Raw genomic sequence first — 21,881 nt, forward strand, 5'->3', positions numbered from 1 at the left:
ATAAAATAATGTAATTCTGTTTGAAAATATATAAACAATGTATTTAAATACATTTACAAAATACACATCAAATAGTGTAAATTTGAATTAAAATATATATACATATACTCTTAAATTAACGTAAATTTGTATAAAATATATATATAAAATCACATTAAATAATGTAAATATGTTTACAAAAATATATACAAAACACAAATAGAATAATGTAAAATCGTATCAAAATAAATAAACAGAATATTAATAAAATAATGTAAATTTGTCTGAAAATTAAGATGCAAAATACCCCAAAAATAGCGCATTTTTTATAAAAATATATATACCAAAACACACATAAAATATTTGAATTTGTATTAAAATAAATATATGAAATGCACACACAATAAAATAAATTTGCATTGAAATAGATATGCAAAATACATATAAAACAATGTAAATTTGTTTCAAAATATATATACGAATACACATAAAATAACGCATATATCTATAAATATATATATATATATATATATATATATATATATATATATATATATATATATATATATATATATATATATATATATATATATATATATATATATATATATATATATATATATATATATATATATACAAAATACACATAAAATGAAGTAAATACGTATAAAAAAATGTGTACAAATTACACATAAAATAATGTAAACTCGTATCGAAATAAATAAACAAAATACTAATAAAAGAATGTGTATTTGTATAAATATAAATATACAAAATACACATAAAATAACGTAAATTGATATAAAAGTATATACAAAAATACACAAATTTAGTTTATTTTATGTATATTTTGTATATCTATTTTCATACAAATTTAACTACTTTTGTGTATTTTTGTATATAGTTTTATATAAATTTACGATATTTTATGTGTATTTTGTATATTTATTTTTGTACAAATACACATTTTTTTATTGGTATTTATTTTGATACGAATTTATATTATTTTATGTGTATTTTGTATACATTTTTTTATACGTATTTACTTGATTTTATGTGTATTTTGTATATATATTTTTATAGAAATCTACGTTATTTTATGTGTATTCGTATATATATTTTGAAACAAATTTTACATTGTTTTATATGTATTTTGCATATCTATTTCAATATAAATTTACCTTATTGTATACAAAAATACACAAAAATAATTTAAATTTGTTAGAAAAGAAATATACAAAATACACGTAAAATTAGACAAATTTGTGTTGAAATACATATACAAAATACACATCAAATAATGTAAATTTGAATGAAAATATATAAACAAATACACTTAAAATAACGTAAATTTGTATAAAATATATATGCAAGATACACATTAAATAATGTAAATGTGTATAAAAAAATATATACAAAAAACAAATAGAATAATGTAAAATCGTATCAAAATAAATACACAGAATATCAATAAAATAATGTAAATTTGTATGAAAATAAAGATGCAAAATTCCCAAAAATTATCGCATTTTAAAAAAAATATATATACCAAAATACACATAAAATATTTAAATTTGTATTGAAATAAATATACAAAATGCATATACAGTAAGGTAAATTTGTATTGAAAGAGATATTCAAAAATACATATAAAACAATGTAAATTTGTTTCAAAATATATATACGAATACACATAAAATAAAGTAGATTTCTATAGAAATATATATACAAAATACACATGAAATTATGTAAATACGTATAAAAATATATATACAAAATACCTATTAAGTAATGTAAATTCGTGTCAAAATAAATAAACAAAATATCATGAAAAGAATGTGTATTTGTATGAAAATAGATAATAGATAATAAATTTGTTCAAAATATATTTGCAAGATACACATTAAATAAAGTAAATATGTATAAAAAAGTATATACAAAAAACAAATAGAATAATGTAAAATCGTATCAAAATAAATACACCGAATATTAATAAAATAATGTAAATTTGTATGAAAATAAAGATGCAAAATTCCCATCAAATAGCGCATTTCTTATAAAAATATATATACCAAAATACACATAAAATATTTAAATTTGTATTGAAATAAATATACAAAATGCACATACAATAAGGTAAATTTGTATTAAAAGAGATATGCAAAAATACATATAAAACAATGTAAATTTGTTTCAAAAGATATATACGAATACACATAAAAAAACGTAGATTTCTATAAAAATATATATACAAAATACACATAAAATTAAGTAAACACGTATAAAAAAATGTCTACAAAATACACATAAAATAATGTAAATTCGAATTAAAATAAATAAACAAAATACAAATAAAAGAATGTGTATTTGTATAAATATAAATGTACAAAATACACATACAAAATAAACATAAAATAAGGTAAATTTGTAATGAAATATATGTACAAAATACACATAAAATAATGTAAATTTATATGAAAATATATATACAAATACACATAAAATACCATGAATTTGTATAAATTATATATTCAAAATAAATATTAAATAATGTAAATGCGTATAAAAATATATATACAAAGTACATATAAAATAATACAAATTTAATTATTCTATGTGTATTTTTGTATATGTATTTTCACAAAAAAATGCTTTATTTTATGAGTATTTTGCATCTTTATTTTCATACAAATTTACATTATTTTATTGATATTCTGTGTATTTATTTTGATACGATTTTACATTATTCTATGTATATTTTGTATATATATTTCATACAAATAAACGCTATTTTATGTGAATTTGTTTTCATTTCATACAAATTTACATTATTTTATGTGTATTTTGTACATGTATTTAAATGCAAATTTAACTAATTATATGTGTATTATGTATATCTATTTTCATACAAATCGAAATTAATTTTGTGTATTTTAGTATATATTTTTATTCAAATTTTCGTAGTTTTATGTGTATTTTGTATATTTATTTTCCTACAAATATACCTTTTTTTCGGAATTATGTTTATTTATTTTGATACGAATTTTCATTATTTTAGGTGTATTTGATATATATATTTTTATACTTATTTACATAATTTTATATGTATTTTGAATATATATTTTCATAGAAATTTACTCTATATGTATATACAAAAAAACACATAAATAATTTAAATTTGCATGAAAATAAATATACAAAATACACATAAAATTAGGTAAATTTCTATTTAAATACATATACAAAATACACTTAAAATAATGTAAATTTGAATGAAATTATATAAACATATACACTTAAAATAACGTTAATTTGTATTAAATATATATAAAAAATACACATTAAATAATGAAAATATGTATAAAAAATATATATACAAAACACAAATAGTATAATATAAAATCGTATCAAAATATATACACAGAATATTAATAAAATAATGTACATTTGTATGAAAACTAAGATGCAAAATACCTATAAAATAACGCATTTTTTATAAAATTATACATACCAAAATACACATAAAATATTTGAATTTGTATTAAAATAAGTATACAAAATGCACATACAATAAGGTAAATTTTTATTGAAATAGATATGCAAAATACATATAAAACAATGTAAATTTGTTTCAAAATATATATACGAATACACATAAAATAACGTAGATTTCTATAAATATATATATACACAATACAAATAAAATTAATTAAATACGAATCAAAAATGTATACAAAATACACATAAAATAATGTAAATTCGTATAAATATAAATAAACAAAATACCAATAAGAGAATGTGTATTTGTATAAATATAAATATACAAAATGCACATAAAATAACGTAAATTTGTATAAAACTATATACAAAAATACACAGAAGTAATTAAATTTGTATGAAAATAGATATACAAAATTCACACAAAATAAGCTAAATTTGAATTGAAATATATATACAAAATACATAAAATAAAGTAAATTCGTTTCAAAATATTTTTAACAAATACACATATAATAACGTAAATTTGTAAAAAAATATATAAACAAAATACACATTAAGTAATGTAAATACGTATAAAAAATATTTACAAAATACACAAATAATCAAGTCATTCGTATCAAAATAAATAAACAAAAAACTAATTAAATAATGTAAATTTGTATGAGAAAACATATACAAAATACACATAAAATAACGTTTTAAGTTTCTATAAAAATATATGTACAAAAATGCACATAAAAATTTACATTATTTTATATGTATTTTGTACATATATTTAAAGACAAATTTAACAAATTATATGTGTATTTTGTATATCTATTTTCAAACAAATTGAAATTATTTTTGTTTGTTTTTTTGTATAAATTTTTATACAAATTTTCGTTATTTTGTGTATATTTTGTATATTTATTTTCCTACAATTATACGTTCTTTCATCGGAATTTTGTTTATTTATTTTGATACGAATTTACATTATTTTTGGTGTATTTGGTATATATATTTATTACTATTTACATAAGTTAATGTGTATTTTGTGTTTATATTTTCATAGAAATTAACATATTTTATGTGTATTCGTATATATATTTTGATACAAATTTACATTATTGATGTGTATTTTACATATCTATTTCAATACAAATTTACTTTGTATATTTATTTCAATATAAATTTAATTATTTCATGTGTATTTTTGTATATATATTTTTATGCAAATATGCGTTATTATATGGGTATTTTGCATCTTTATTTTCATACAAATTTACATTATTTAATTGATATTCTCTTTATTTATTTTGATACGATTTAACATTATCCTATGTGTATTTTGTAAATATATTTTATACATATTTACATTATTTAATGTATAATTTGTATATATATTTTATTCAAATTTACGTTATTTTATGTGTATTTGTTTATATATTTTCATAAAAATTTACATATTTTTATTCAAATTTACGTTAAAAATACACATTCTTTTATTGATATTTTGTTTATTTATTTTGACACGAATCTACATTATTTAATGTCTATTTTGTATATATATTTTTATACGTATTTACAGCATTTCAAGTGCATTTTGTATATATATTTCTATAGAAATCTACGTTATTTTATGTGTATTCGTATATATATTTTGAAACAAATTTACATTGTCTTATGTGTATTTTGCATATTTAAAAAAATTTTTTTACCTTATTGTATGTGCATTTTGTATATTACTTTTAATAGAAATTTAATTATTGAATGTGTATTTTTGTATATATATTTTTATAAAAATATGCTTAATTTTATGGGTATTTTGCACCTTTATTTTCATACAAATTTACGTTATTTTATTGATATTCTGTGTATTTATTTTGATACGATTTTACATTATTCTATGTGTATTTTTTATATATATATTTTATACAAATGTACATTATTTTATGTGTATTTGTTTTAATTACTTACAAATTTACATTATTTTATGTGTATTTTGTACATGTATTTAAAGACAAATTTAACTAATTATATGTGTATTTTGTATATCTATTTTCAAACAAATTGAAATTATTTTTGTTTATTTTTGTATATATTTTCATACAAATTTTCGTTATTTTATGTGCATTTTGTATATTTATTTTTCTACAAATATACGTTCTTTTATCTGAATTTTGTTTATTGAATTTGATACGAGTTTACCTTATTTTGTATATCTATTTTCATACAAATTTAATTACTTCTGTGTATTTTTGTATATAGTTTTATATAAATTTACGTTATTTTATGTGTATTTTGTATATTCATATTTATACAAATACACATTCTTTTATTGGTATTTTGTTTATTTTTTTATACGAATTTACATTATTTTATGTGTATTTTGTATACATTTTTTTATACGTATTTACTTCATTTTATGTGTATTTTGTATATATATTTTTATAGAAATCTACGATATTTTATGTGTATTCGTATACATATTTTAAAACAAATTTACATTGTTTTATATGTATTTTGCATATCTATTTCAATACAAATTTACCTTATTGTATGTGTTTTTTATATATTTATTTTAATACAAATTTAATTTTTTTATGTGTATTTTTTTATACATATTTTTATAAATAAAAAAATGCGTTATTTTATGGGTATTTTGCCTCAATATTTTCATACATATTTACATTATTTTATTAATATTCTGTGTATTTATTTTGAAACGATTTTACATTTTTTTATTTGTGTTTTGTATATATTTTTTTTATACAAATTTACGTTATTTTAAGTGTATTTGTTTATGTTTTTTCATTCAAATTTACATTATTTTATGTGTATTTTGTATATGTATTTCAATACAAATTTACCTAATTTTATGTGTATTTTGTATATTTATTTTCATACAAATTTAAAATATTTTTGTGAATTTCTGTATATAGCTTGATACAAATTTAGGTTATTTTATGTGTTTTTTGTATATCTATTTTCATACAAATACACATTCTTTTATTGATATTTTGTTTATTTATTTTGACGCGAATTTACATTATTTAATGTGTATTTTGTATATATATTTTTATACGTATTTACATCATTTCATGTGTATTTTGTATATATATTTCAATAGAAATCAACGTTATTTTATGTGTATTGGTATATATATTTTGAAACAAATTTACACTGTTTTATGTGTATTTTGCGTATTTTTTCAATACAAATTTACCTTATTGTATGTGCATTTTGTATATTAATTTTAATACAAATTTAATTATTCTATGTGTGTTTTTGTATATGTATTTTTAAAAAATATATGCTTTATTTTATGGGTATTTTGCATCTTTATTTTCATACAAATTTAAGTTATTTTATTGATATTCTGTGTACTTATTTTGATACGATTTTACATTATTCTATGTGTATTTTGTATATATATTTTATACAAATGTACGTTATTTTATGTTTATATGTTTTCATTTCATAAAAATTTACATTATTTTATATGTATTTTGTACATGTATTTAAAGACAAATTTAACTAATTATATGTGTATTTTGTATATCTATTTTCAAACAAATTGAAATTATTTTTGTGTTTTTTTTTTTGTATAAATTTTTATACAAATTTTCGTTACTTTATACATATTTTTATACTCATTCACATTATCTAATGTATATATTTTTTTATGCAAACTAATTTTATGTGCATTTTTGTACATATATTTTTATAGAAACTTTAAACGTTATTTTATGTGTATTTTGTATATGTTTTCTCATACAAATTTACATTATTTAATTAGTTTTTGTTTATTTATTTTGATACGAATGACTTGATTATTTGTGTATTTTGTAAATATTTTTTTATACGTATTTACATTACTTAATGTGTATTTTGTTTATATATTTTTTTACAAATTTACGTTATTATATGTGTATTTGTTAAAAATATTTTGAAACGAATTTACTTTATTTTATGTATTTTGTATATATATTTCAATTCAAATTTAGCTTATTTTGTGTGTACTTTGTATATCTATTTTCATACAAATTTAATTACTTCTGTGTATTTTTGTATATAATTTTATACAAATTTACGTTATTTTATGTGCATTTTGTATATTTATATTTATACAAATACACACTCTCTTATTGGTATTTTGTTTATTTATATTTATACGAATTTACATTATTTTATGTGTATTTTGTATACATTTTTGATTCGTATTTACTTAATTTTATTTGTATTGTGTATATATATATTTATTGAAATCTACGTTATTTTATGTGTATTCGTATATATATTTTGTAACAAATTTACCTTATTGTATGTGCATTTTGTATATTTATTTTAATACAAATTCAAATATTTTATGTGTATTTTGGTAAATATAATTTTAAAAAAATGCGTTATTTATAGATATTTTGCATCTTAGTTTTCATACAAATGTACATTATTTTATTAATATTCTGTGTATATATTTTGATACGATTTTATATTATACTATTTGTGTTTTGTATATATTTTTTTATACATATTTTCATTATTTAATGTGTATTTTTTATATATTTTATACAAATTAACGTTATTTTAAGTGTATTTGTTTATATAATATCATTCAAATTTACATTATTTTAAGTGTATTTTGTATATGTATTTCAATACAAATTTATCTAATTTTATGTGTATTTTGTATATTTATTTTCATACAAATTTAAATTATTTTTGTGTTTTTTTGTATAAACATATAGAGTAAATTTCTATGAAAATATATATTGAAAATACATATAAAATTATGTAAATAAGTATAAATAAATATATATATATATATATATATATATATATATATATATATATATATATATATATATATATATATATATATATATATATATATATATATATATATATATATATATATATATATATATATATATATATATATATATCAAACACACCTAAAAAAATGAAAATTCGTATCAAAATAAATAAACAAAACTCCGATAAAAGAACGTATATTTGTAGGGAAAAAATATACAAAATACACATAAAATTACGAAAATTTGAAAAAAAATATATACAAAAAAACAAAAAAAACAAAAATTTCAATTTGTATGAAAATAGATATACAAAATACACATATAATTAGTTAAATTTGTATTTAAATACATGTACAAAATACACATAAAATAATGTAAATTTGTATGAAATGAAAACAAATTAACATAAAATAACGTACATTTGTATAAAATAGAAATACAAAATATACATAGAATAATGTAAAATCGTATCAAAATAAATACACAGAATATCAATAAAATAATGTAATTTTGTATGAAAATAAAGATGCAAAATACCCATAAAATAAAGCATATTTTTTTAAAAATACATATACAAAAATCCACATAGAATAATTAAATTTGTATTAAAATTAATATACAAAATGCACGTACAATAAGGTAAATTTGTATTGAAAAAATATACAAAATGCACATAAAAGTGTAAATTTGTTTAAAAATCTATATACGAATACACATAAAATAACGTAGATTTCTATAGAAATATATATACAAAATACACATGAAATGATGTAAATACGTATAAAAAAAAAAATATATATATATATATATATATATATATATATATATATATATATATATATATATATATATATATATATATATATATATATATATATATATATATATATATATATATATATATATACAAATACACATTAAATAATTGAGATTCTCGTCAAAATAAATAAACAAAATATCAATAAAAGAATGTGTATTTGTATGAAAATAGACATACAAAATACTCATAAAATACCCTAAATTTGTATAAAACTATATACAAAAATACACAAAAATAATTTAAATTTGTATGAAAATAAATATACAAAATACACATAAAATTAGGTAAATTTGTATTGAAATACATATACAAAATACACATAAAATAATGGAAATTTGAATGAAAATATATAAACATATACACTTAAAATAAGGTAAATTTGTATCAAATATATATACAAAATACACATTAAATAATGTAAATATATATAAAAAAAATATATACAAAACACAAATAGAATAATGTAAAATCGTATCAAAAATAAATACTCAGAATATTAATAAAATAATGTAAATTTGTATGAAAATAAATATGCAAAATAGCCATAAAATAACGCATTTTTTATAAAAATATATATACCAAAATACACATAAAATATTAAAATTTGTATTAAAATAAATATAAAAAATGCACATACTATAAGGTAAATTTGTATTGAAATAGATATGCAAAATTCATATAAAACAATGTAAATTTGTTTCAAAATATATATACGAATACACATAAAATAACGTAGATTTCTATAAAAATATATACAAAATACACATAAAATGAAGTAAATACGTATCAAAAAATTAATAGAAAATACACATAGAATCGTATCAAAATAAATAAACAAAATACCAGTAAAAGAATGTGTATTTGTATAAATATAAATATACAAAATACACATCAAATATCGTAAATTTGTATAAAACTATATACAAAAATACAAAGATGTAATTAAATTTGTATGAAAATGTATATACAAAATACTGCTAAAATAAGCTAAATTTGAATTGAAATGTACATACAAAATACATAAAATAATGTAAATCTGTATCAAAATATTTATACAAATACATATAATAACGTAGATTTGTTTAAAAATATATAAACAAAATACACATTAAGTGATGTAAATACGTATAAAAAATATGTACAAAATACACATATAATCATGTAATTCGTATCAAAATAAATAAACAAAATAGCAATAAAATAATGTAAATTTGTATGAGAAAACATATACAAATAACGCAAATTTCTATAAAAATATATGTACAAAAATGCACATAAAATAAAGTAAATTTGCATAAACATATATATACAAAACACACACTAAATAATGTAAATGCGTACATAAAATAACCTAAATTTGTATAAAACTATATACAAAAATACACAAAAATAATTTAAATTTGTTTGAAAAGAAATATACAAAATACACATAAAATTAGGTAAATTTGTACACACATTAAAATAACGTAATTTTTTATGAAAATGTATATATAAAATACACATAAAATAATTTAAATACGTAGAAAAATATATATACAAAATACACATAAAATAATGTAAATTCGTAAAAAATTAAATACACAAAATTCCAATAAAAGAATGTATATTTGTAGGAAAATATTTATACAAAAAAATAAAATAACTAAGATTTGTATAAAAATATATACAAAAATACACAAAAATAATTTAAATTTGTTTGAAAATAGATATGCAAAATACACATGAAGTCAGGCAAACTTGTATTGAAATATATATACAAAACTCACATAAAATAATGTAAATTTTTATGAAAATATATAAACAAATACATATAAAATAACGTAAATTTCGATAAAATATATATACAAAATATACATTAAACATTTTAAATATGTATAAAAAAATATTATATTATATATATTTTATTGATATTTGCGTTATTTATGTGTATTTTGTATATATTTCATAGAAATTTACATTATTTTATTGGAATTTTTCTATTTATTTTGACACGAATTACATGATTATTTGTGTATTTTGTACATTTTTTATACGTATTTACATTATTTAATGTATTTTGTTTATATACTTTTATACAAATTTACGTTATTATATGTGTATTTGTATAATATTTTGATACAAATTTACATTATTTTATGTATTTTATATATATTTCAATTCAAACTTAGCTTATTTTATGTGTATTTTGTATATCTATTTATTTTAATACAAAATCAAATATTTTATGTTTTTTATATATATTTTTATAAAAATGCGTTATTTTATGGGTATTTTGTATCTTAATTTTCATACAAATTTACATTATTTTATTAATATTTTCTGTATTTATTTTGATACGATTTTACATTATTTTATTTCTGTTTTGTATATATTTTTATACATATTTACATTATTTAATGTTTTTTTGTATATATATTTGATTCAAATTTACGTTATTTTAAGTCTATATGTTTATATATTTTCATTCAAATTTACATTATTTTATGTATTTTGTATATATTTCAATAAATTTACCTAATTTTATATGTTTTTGTATATTTATTTTCATACAAGTTTAAATTATTTTGTGTATTTTTGTATATAGTTTTATACAAATTTAGGTTATTTCATGTGTATTTTGTATATCTTTTTTCATACAAATACACATTCTTTTCATGATATTTTGTTTATTTATTTTGACACGAATTAACATTATTTAATGTGTATTTTGTATATTTATTTTTATACGCATTTACATTATTTCAAGTGTATTTTGTATATATATTTCTATAGAAATCTGCGTTATTTTATGTGTATTCGTATATATATTTTGAAACAAATTTACATTGTTTTATGTGTATTTTGCATATTTTTTCAATACAAATTTACCTTATTATATGTGCATTTTGTGTATTAATTTTAATACAAATTTGATTAATCTATGTGTATACAAAAATACACAGAACAAATACACATTCTTTTATTGGTATTTTGTTTATTTATTTTGTTTCGAGTTTATATTATTTTATGTGTATTTTGTTTACATTTTTTTTTATACGTATTTACCTAATTTTATGTGTATTTTGTATATATATTTCTATAGAAATCTACGTTGATTTATGAGTATTCGTATATAGATTTTGAAATAAATTTACACTGATTTATGTGTATTTTGCATATTTTTTCAATACAAATTTACCTTATTGTATATGTATTTTGTATATTAATTTTAATACAAATTTAATTATGCTATGTGTATTTTTGTATATGTACATATGTACATTGTTTTATTTTATATTATGTTTATTTTTTTTGGAAACAATTTTACATTATTCTATGTGTATTTTGTATATATATTTTTATACGTATTTACTTAATTTTATGTGTATTTTGTATATATATATATATATATATATATATATATATATATATATATATATATAGATATAGATATATATATATATATATATATATATATATATATATATATATATATATATATATTTATAGAAATCTACGTTATTTTATGTGTATTCGTATATATATTTTGAAACAAATTTACATTGTTTTATATGTATTTTTGCATATCTCTTTCAATAGAAGTTTACCTTATTGTATGTGCATTTTGTATATTTATTTCAATACAAGTTTAAATATTTTATGTGTACTTTGGTATATATATTTTTATAAGAAATGCGCTATTTGATGGGAATTTTGCATCTTTATTTTCATACAAATTTACATTATTTTATTAATATTCGGTGTATTTATTTTGATACGATTTTACATTATTCTATTTGTATTTTGCATATATTTTTTTTATACATATTTATATTATTTAATGTGTATCTTGCATATATATTTCATACAAATTTATTATTTATTATTTTTTTTCATACAAATACACATACTTTTCATAATATTTTGTTTATTTATTTTGACACGAATTTACATTACTTAATATGTATTTTACATATATATATATATATATATATATATATATATATATATATATATATATATATATATATATATATATATATATATATATATATATATATATATATATATATATATATATATATATTTTTATACGTATTTACATAATTTCATGTGTATTTTGTATATATATTTCTATAGAAATCTACGTTATTTTATGTGTATTCGTATATATATTTTGAAACAAATTTACACTGTTTTATTTGTACTTTGCGTTTTTTTTTCAATACAAATTTACCTTATTGTATGTGTGCATTTTGCATATTAATTTTAATACAAATTTAATTATTCTATGTGTATTTTTGTATATATATTTAAAAAAAAATATATGCTTTATCTTATGGGTATTTTGCATCTTTATTTTCATACAAATTTACATTATTTTATTGATATTCTGTGTACTTATTTTGATACGATTTTACATTATTCCATGTGTAACAAAAATAAATACAGAATACATAAAAATGTATTTTGTATATTTATATTTATCCAAATACACATTCTTTTATTGGTATTTTGTTTATTTATTTTAAATCGAATTTACATTATTTTATGTGTATTTTGTATACATTTTTTTATACGTATTTACTTAATTTTATGTGTATTTTGTATATATATTTTTATAGAAATCTACGTTTTTATATTTGTATGCGTATATATATTTTCAAACAAATTTACATTGTTTTATATGTATTTTTGCATATCTCTTTCAATACAACTTTACCTTTTTGTATATGCATTTTGTATATTTATTTCAATACAAATTTAAATATTTTATGTGTATTTTGGTATATATATTTTTATAAGAAATGCGCTATTTTATGGGAATTTTGCATCTTTATTTTCATACAAATTTACATTATTTTATTAATATTCGGTGTATTTATTTTGATACGATTTTACATTATTCTATTTGTTTTTTGTATATACTTTTTTATACATATTTACATTATTTAATGTGTATCTTGCATATATATTTTATACAAATTTATTATCTATTATCTATTTTCATACAAATACACATTCTTTTCATGATATTTTGTTTATTTATTTTGACACGAATTTACATTATTTGATATGTATTTTGTATATATATTTTTATACGTATTTACATAATTTCATATGTATTTTGTATATATATTTCTATAGAAATCTACTTTATTTTATGTGTATTCGTATATATATTTTGAAACAAATTTGCATTGTTTTATATGTATTTCTGAATATGTCTTTTAATACAAATTTACCTTACTGTATATGCATTTTGTATATTTATTTCAATACAAATTTAAATATTTTATGTGTATTTTGGTATATATATTTTTATAAAAAATGCAATAATTTTTGGGAATTTTGCATCTTTATTTTCATACAAATTTACATTATTTTATTGATATTCTGTGTATTTATTTTGATACGATTTTACATTATTCTATTTGTTTTTTGTATATATTTTTTTATACACATTTACATTATTTAATGTGTATCTTGCATATATATTTTATACAAATTTACGTTATTTTAAGTGTATTTGTTTATATATTTTAATTCAAATTTACATTTATTTTAATTCGAAATTACATTATTTTATGTGTATTTTGTATATATTTTTTATACGTATTTACTTAATTTTATGTGTATTTTGTATATATATTTTAATAGAAATCTACGTTTTTTTTATTTGTATTCGTATATATATTTTGAAACAAATTTACATTTTTTTATATGTATTTTTGCATATCTCTTTCAATACAAATTTACCTTATTGTATGTGCATTTTGTATATTTATTTCAATGGAAATTTAAATATTTTATGTGTATTTTGGTATATATATTTTTATAAGAAATGCGCTATTTTATGGGAATTTTGCATCTTTATTTTCATACAAATTTACATTATTTTATTAATATTTGGTGTATTTATTTTGATACGATGTTACATTATTCTATTTGTTTTTTGTATATACTTTTTTATACATATTTACATTATTTAATGTGTATCTTGCATTTATATTTTATACAAATTTATTATCTATTATCTATTTTCATACAAATACACATTCTTTTCATGATATTTTGTTTATTTATCTTGACACGAATTTATATTATTTGATATGTATTTTGTATATATATTTTTATACGTATTTACATTATTTCATATGTATTTTGTATATATATTTCTATAGAAATCTACTTTATTTTATATGTATTCGTATATATATTTTGAAACAAATTTACATTGTTTTATATGTATTTTTGAATATCTCTTTCAATACAAATTTACCTTTCTGTATATGCATTTTGTATATTTATTTCAATACAAATTTAAATATTTTATGTGTATTTTGGTAAATATATTTTTATAAAAAATGCGATATTTTTATACAAATTTACATTATTTTATTGATATTCTGTGTATTTATTTTGATACGATTTTACATTATTCTATTTGTTTTTTGTATATATATTTTTTATACACATTTACATTATTTAATGTGTATCTTGCATATATATTTTATACAAATTTACGTTATTTTAAGTGTATTTGTTTATATATTTTCTTTCAAATTTACATTATTTGATGTGTATTTTGGGTATGTATTTCAATATAAATTTACCTAATTTCAGGTGTATTTTGTATATTTCTTTTCAAACAAATTAAAATTATTTTTGTGTATTTTTGTATATAGTTTTATACAAATTTAGGTTATTTTATGTACGCATTTACATTATTTAGTGTGTGTTTTGTATATATATTTTTTTGCAAATTTACTTTATTTTATGTGCATTTTTGTACATATATTTTTATAGGAATTTGCGTTATTTGTATATGTTTTCTCATACAAATTTTATATTATTTTATTGCTATTTTGTTTATTTATTTTGATACGAATTACATGATTATATGTATATTTTGTACATATTTTTTATACGTATTTACATTACTTAATGTATATATTGTTTATATATTTTTAAACAAATCTACGTTATTATATGTATTTGTATAAATATTTTGATACAGATTTACATTATTTTATGTATTTTGTATGTACATTTCAATTCAAATTTAGCTTATTTTAGCTGTATTTTGTATAAAAATATATATACAAAATACAAATAAAATGAAGTAAATACGTATAAAAAAATGTATACAAAATACACATAAAATAATGTAAATTCGTATCAAAATAAATAAACAAAATACCAATAAAAGAATGTGTATTTGTATAAATATAAATATACAAAATACACATAAAATAACGTAAATTTATATAAAACTATATACAAAAATACACAGAAGTAATTAAATTTGTATGAAAATATATACAAAATACACACAAAATAAGCTAAATTTGAATTGAAATATATATACAAAATACATGAAATAAAGTAAATTTGTATCAAAATATTTATACAAATACACATATAATAACGTAAATTTGTATGAAAATATATAAACAAAATACACATTAAATAATGTAAATACGTATAAAAAAATATGTACAAAAAACACATATAATCATGAAATTCGTATCAAAATAAATAAACAAAATACCAATAAAATAATATAAATTTGTATGAGTAAACGTGTATGTTGCATATTTTTTCAATACAAATTTACCTAATTATATACGCATTTTGTATATTAATTTTAATACAAGTTTAATTATACATATAAACAATGTAAATTTGTTTCAAAATATATATACGAATACACATGAAATAAGGTAGATTGCTTTAAAAATATATATACAAAATACACATAAAATTAAGTAAATACGTATAAAAAATGTATACAAAATACACATAAAAAAATGTAAATGAGTATCAAAATAAATAAACAAAATACCAATAAAAGAATGTGTATTTGTATAAATATATATATACAAAATACACATTAAATAATATAAATTTGTTTAAAACTATACAAAATACACATGAAATGATGTAAATACGTATAAAAATATATATACAAAATACACATTAAATAATGTAAATTCGCGTCAAAATAAATAAACAAAATATCAATAAAAGAATGTGTATTTGTATGAAAATAGATATACAAAATACACATAAAATAACCTCAATTTGTATCAAACTATATACAAAAATACACAAAAATATTTTAAATTTGTATGAATGTACAAATTAAAATAAATATACAAAATACACATAAAATTAGGTAAATTTGTATTGAAATACATACACAAAATAAACATAAAATAATGTAAATTTGAATGAAAATACATAAGCAAATACACTTAAAATAACGTAAATTTGTATAAAAAATATGTATAAAACACAAATAGAATAATGTAAAATCGTATCAAAATAAATACACAGAATATTAATAAAATAATGTAAATTTGTATGAAAATAAAGAAGCAAAATACCCATAAAATAACGCATTTTTTTTATTTATAAAAATATATTTACCAAAATACACATCAAAAAATTAAATTTGTATTAAAATAAATATACAAAAAACACATACAATAAGGTAAATTTGTATTGAAATAGATATGCAAAATACATATAAAACAATGTAAATTTGTTTCAAAATATATATACGAATACACATAAAATAACGTAGATTTCTATAAAAATATATATAAAAAATACACATAAAATGAAGTAAATACGTATAAAAAAATGTATACAAAATACATATAAAATAATGTAGATTCGTATCAAAATAAATAAACAAAATACCAATAAAAGAATGTGTATTTGTATAAATATAAATATACAAAATACACATAAAATAACGTAAATTTATATAAAACTATATACAAAAATACACAGAAGTAATTAAATTTGTATGAAAATATATACAAAATACACACAAAATAAGCTAAATTTGAATTGAAATATATATACAAAATACATGAAATAAAGTAAATTTGTATCAAAATATTTATACAAATACACATATAATAACGTAAATTTGTATGAAAATATATAAACAAAATACACATTAAATAATATAAATACGTATAAAAAAATATGTACAAAACAAATTTACATTGTTTTATGTGAATTTTGCATATTTTTTCATTACAAATTTACCTTATTGTATGTGCATTTTGTATATTAATTTTAATACAAATTTGATTAATCTATATGTATTTTTGTATATGTATTTTTATAAAAATATGCTTTATTTTATGGGTATTTTGCATCTTTATTTTCATACAAATTTACATTATTTTTTTTATATTCTGTGTATTTATTTTGATATGATTTTACATTATTCTATGTTTATTTTGTATATATATTTTATATAAAATGTATTTGTCTTCATTTCATACAAATCTACATTATTTTATGCGTTTTTTGTACATGTATTTAAATACAAATTTAACTAGTTATATGTGTATTTTGTATTTCTATTTTGTATGTATATTTTCATAGAAATTTACTCTATGAGTATTCGTATATATATTTTGATACAAATTTACATTATTGATGTGTATTTTGCATATCTATTTCAATACAAATTTACTTTATTGTATGTGCATTTTGTATATTTATTTTAATACAAATTTAATTATTTTATATGTATTTTTGTATATATATTTTTATGCAAATATGCGTTATTATATGGATATTTTGCATCTTTATTTTCATACAAATTTACATTATTTTATTGATATTCTCTTTATTTATTTTGATACGATTTAACATTATTCTATGTGTATTATGCATATATTTTTTTTATACATATTTACAATATTTAATGTTCATTTTGTATATATATTTTATCCAAATTTACATTATTTTATGTGTATTTGTTTATATATTTTCATACAAATTTACACTATTTTATGTGTTTTTTGTATATATATTTTTCTACGTATTTAAATTATTTATGTGTATTTTGTATATACATTTTCATAAAAAAATTACGTTATTTTATTGTGTGTATAAGTATATATTTTGATACAAATTTTATACAAATTCATGTTATTTAATGTGTATTTGTATCAAAATTTGTATCAAAATAAATAAACAAAATTCCGATAAAAAACGTATATTTGTAGGAAAATAAATACCGAAAATACACATAAAATAACAAAAATTTGTATAAAAATATATAAAAAAAAAAATAATATCAATTTGTATGAAAATAGATATACAAAATACACATATATTTAGTAAAATTTGTATTTAAATACATGTACAAAATTCACGTAAAATTATGTAAATTTGTATGAAATGAAAACAAATACACATAAAATAACGTACATTTGTATAAAATATATATACTAAATACACATAGAATAATGTAAAATCGTATCAAAATAAGTACACAGAATATCAATAAAATAATTTAAATTTGTATGAAAATAAAGATGAAAAATACACATAAAATAAAGCATATTTTTTTTTAAAAATACATATACAAAAATACACATAGAATAATTAAATTTGTATTAAAATTAATATACAAAATGCATATACAATAAGGTTAATTTGTATTAAAAAAATACGCAAAATACACATAAAACAGTGTAAATTTGTTTCAGAAAATATATACGAATACACATAAAATAACGTTGATTTCTATAGGAATATATATACAAAATACACATGAGATGAGGTAAATACGTATAAAAATATATATACAAAATACACATTAAATAATGTAAATTCGCGTCAAAATAAATAAACAAAATATCAATAAAAGAATGTGTATTTGTATGAAAATAGATATACAAAATACACATAAAATAACCTAAATTTGCATCAAACTATATACAAAAATACACAAAAATATTTTAAATTTGTATGAAAATAAATATACAAAATACACATAAAATTAGGTAAATTTGTATTGAAATACATATACAAAATAAACATAAAATAATGTAAATTTGAATGAAAATACATAAATAAATACACTTAAAATAACGTAAATTTGTGTAAAAAAAATATATACAAAACACAAATAGAATAATGTAAAATCGTATCAAAATAAATACACAGAATATTAATAAAATAATGTAAATTTGTATGAAAATAAAGAGGCAAAATACCCATAAAATAACACATTTTTTTTATTTATAAAAATATGTATACCAAAATACACATAAAAAAATTAAATTTGTATTAAAATAAATATATAAAAAACACATACAATACGGTAAATTTGTATTGAAATAGATATGCAAAATACATATTAAACAATGTAAATTTGTTTTAAAATATGTATACGAATACACATAAAATATCGTAGATTTCTATAAAAATATATATACAAAATACACATAAAATGAAGCATATACGTATAAAAAAAATGTATACAAAATACTCATGAAATAATGTAAATTCGTATAAAAAAATAAACAAAATACCAATAAAAGAATGTGTATTTGTATAAATATAAATATACAAAATACACATAAAATTACGTAAATTTATATAAAACTATATACAAAAATACACAAAAGTAATTAAATTTGTATGAAAATAGATATACAAAATAAGGTAAACTCGTATCAAACTCAATAAACAAAATTCAGATAAAAGAACGTATATTTGTTGAAAAATAAATATACAAAATACACATAAAATAACGAGAATTTGTATGAAAATATATACAAAAATAAACAAAAATAATTTCAATTTGTATGAAAATAGATATTCAAAATACACATATAATTAGTTAAATTTGTCTTTAAATACATGTACAAAATACACATAAAATAATGTAAATTTGTAAGAAATTAAAAGAAATACACATAAAATAACGAACATTTGTATAAAATATATATAAAAAATACACATAGAATAATGTAAAATCGTATCAAAATAAATACACAAAATATCAATAAAATAACGTAAATTTGTATGAAAATAAAGGTGCAAAATACCCATAAAATTAAGCATATTTTTATAAAAATATATATACAAAAATACACATTCAATAATTAAATTTGTATTAAAAGTAATATACAAAATGCACATACAATAAGGTAATTATTTTTTTTTAAATATGCAAAATACACATAAGACAATGTAAATTTGTTTCAAAATATATATACGAATACACATAAAATAACGTAGATTTCTAAAGAAATATATATACAAAATGCACTTGAGATGCTGTAAATACGTATAAAAATATATATACAAAATAGACATTAAATAATGTAAATTCGTGTAAAAATAAATAAACAAAATATCAATAAAAGAATGTGTATTTGTATGAAAATACATATACAAAATACACATAAAATAACGTAAATTTGTATAAAACTATGTAAATTTGTATGAAAATATATAAACAAATACACATAAAATAACGTAAATTTGAATAAAATATATATACAAAATATACATTAAATAATGTAAATATGTATAAAAATATATATACAAAATACCCATAGAATAATGTTAAATCGTATCAAAATAAATAAAGAGAATATCAATTAAATAATGTAAATTTGTATGAAAATAAAGATGCAAAATACCCATATAATAACGCATATTTGCATAAAAATATATATACAAAAATACACATGAAATAATTAAATTTATATTGAAATAAATATACAAAAAAGTAAATTTGTATTGAAATAGATATGTAAAATACACATCAATAATGTAAATTTGTATCAAAATATATATACGAATACACATAAAATAGAGTAAATTTCTATGAAAATATACATATAAAAATACACATAAACTTATGTAAATAGTAAAAAATATATATACCAAATACACCTAAAATAAAGTAAATTCGTATCAAAATAAATAAACAAAATTCCGATGAAAGAACGTATAATTTTAGGAAAATA

Source organism: Eriocheir sinensis, unplaced genomic scaffold (assembly GCF_024679095.1).
Source record: "Eriocheir sinensis breed Jianghai 21 unplaced genomic scaffold, ASM2467909v1 Scaffold238, whole genome shotgun sequence".
Classification (NCBI taxonomy): Eukaryota; Metazoa; Arthropoda; class Malacostraca; order Decapoda; family Varunidae; genus Eriocheir; species Eriocheir sinensis.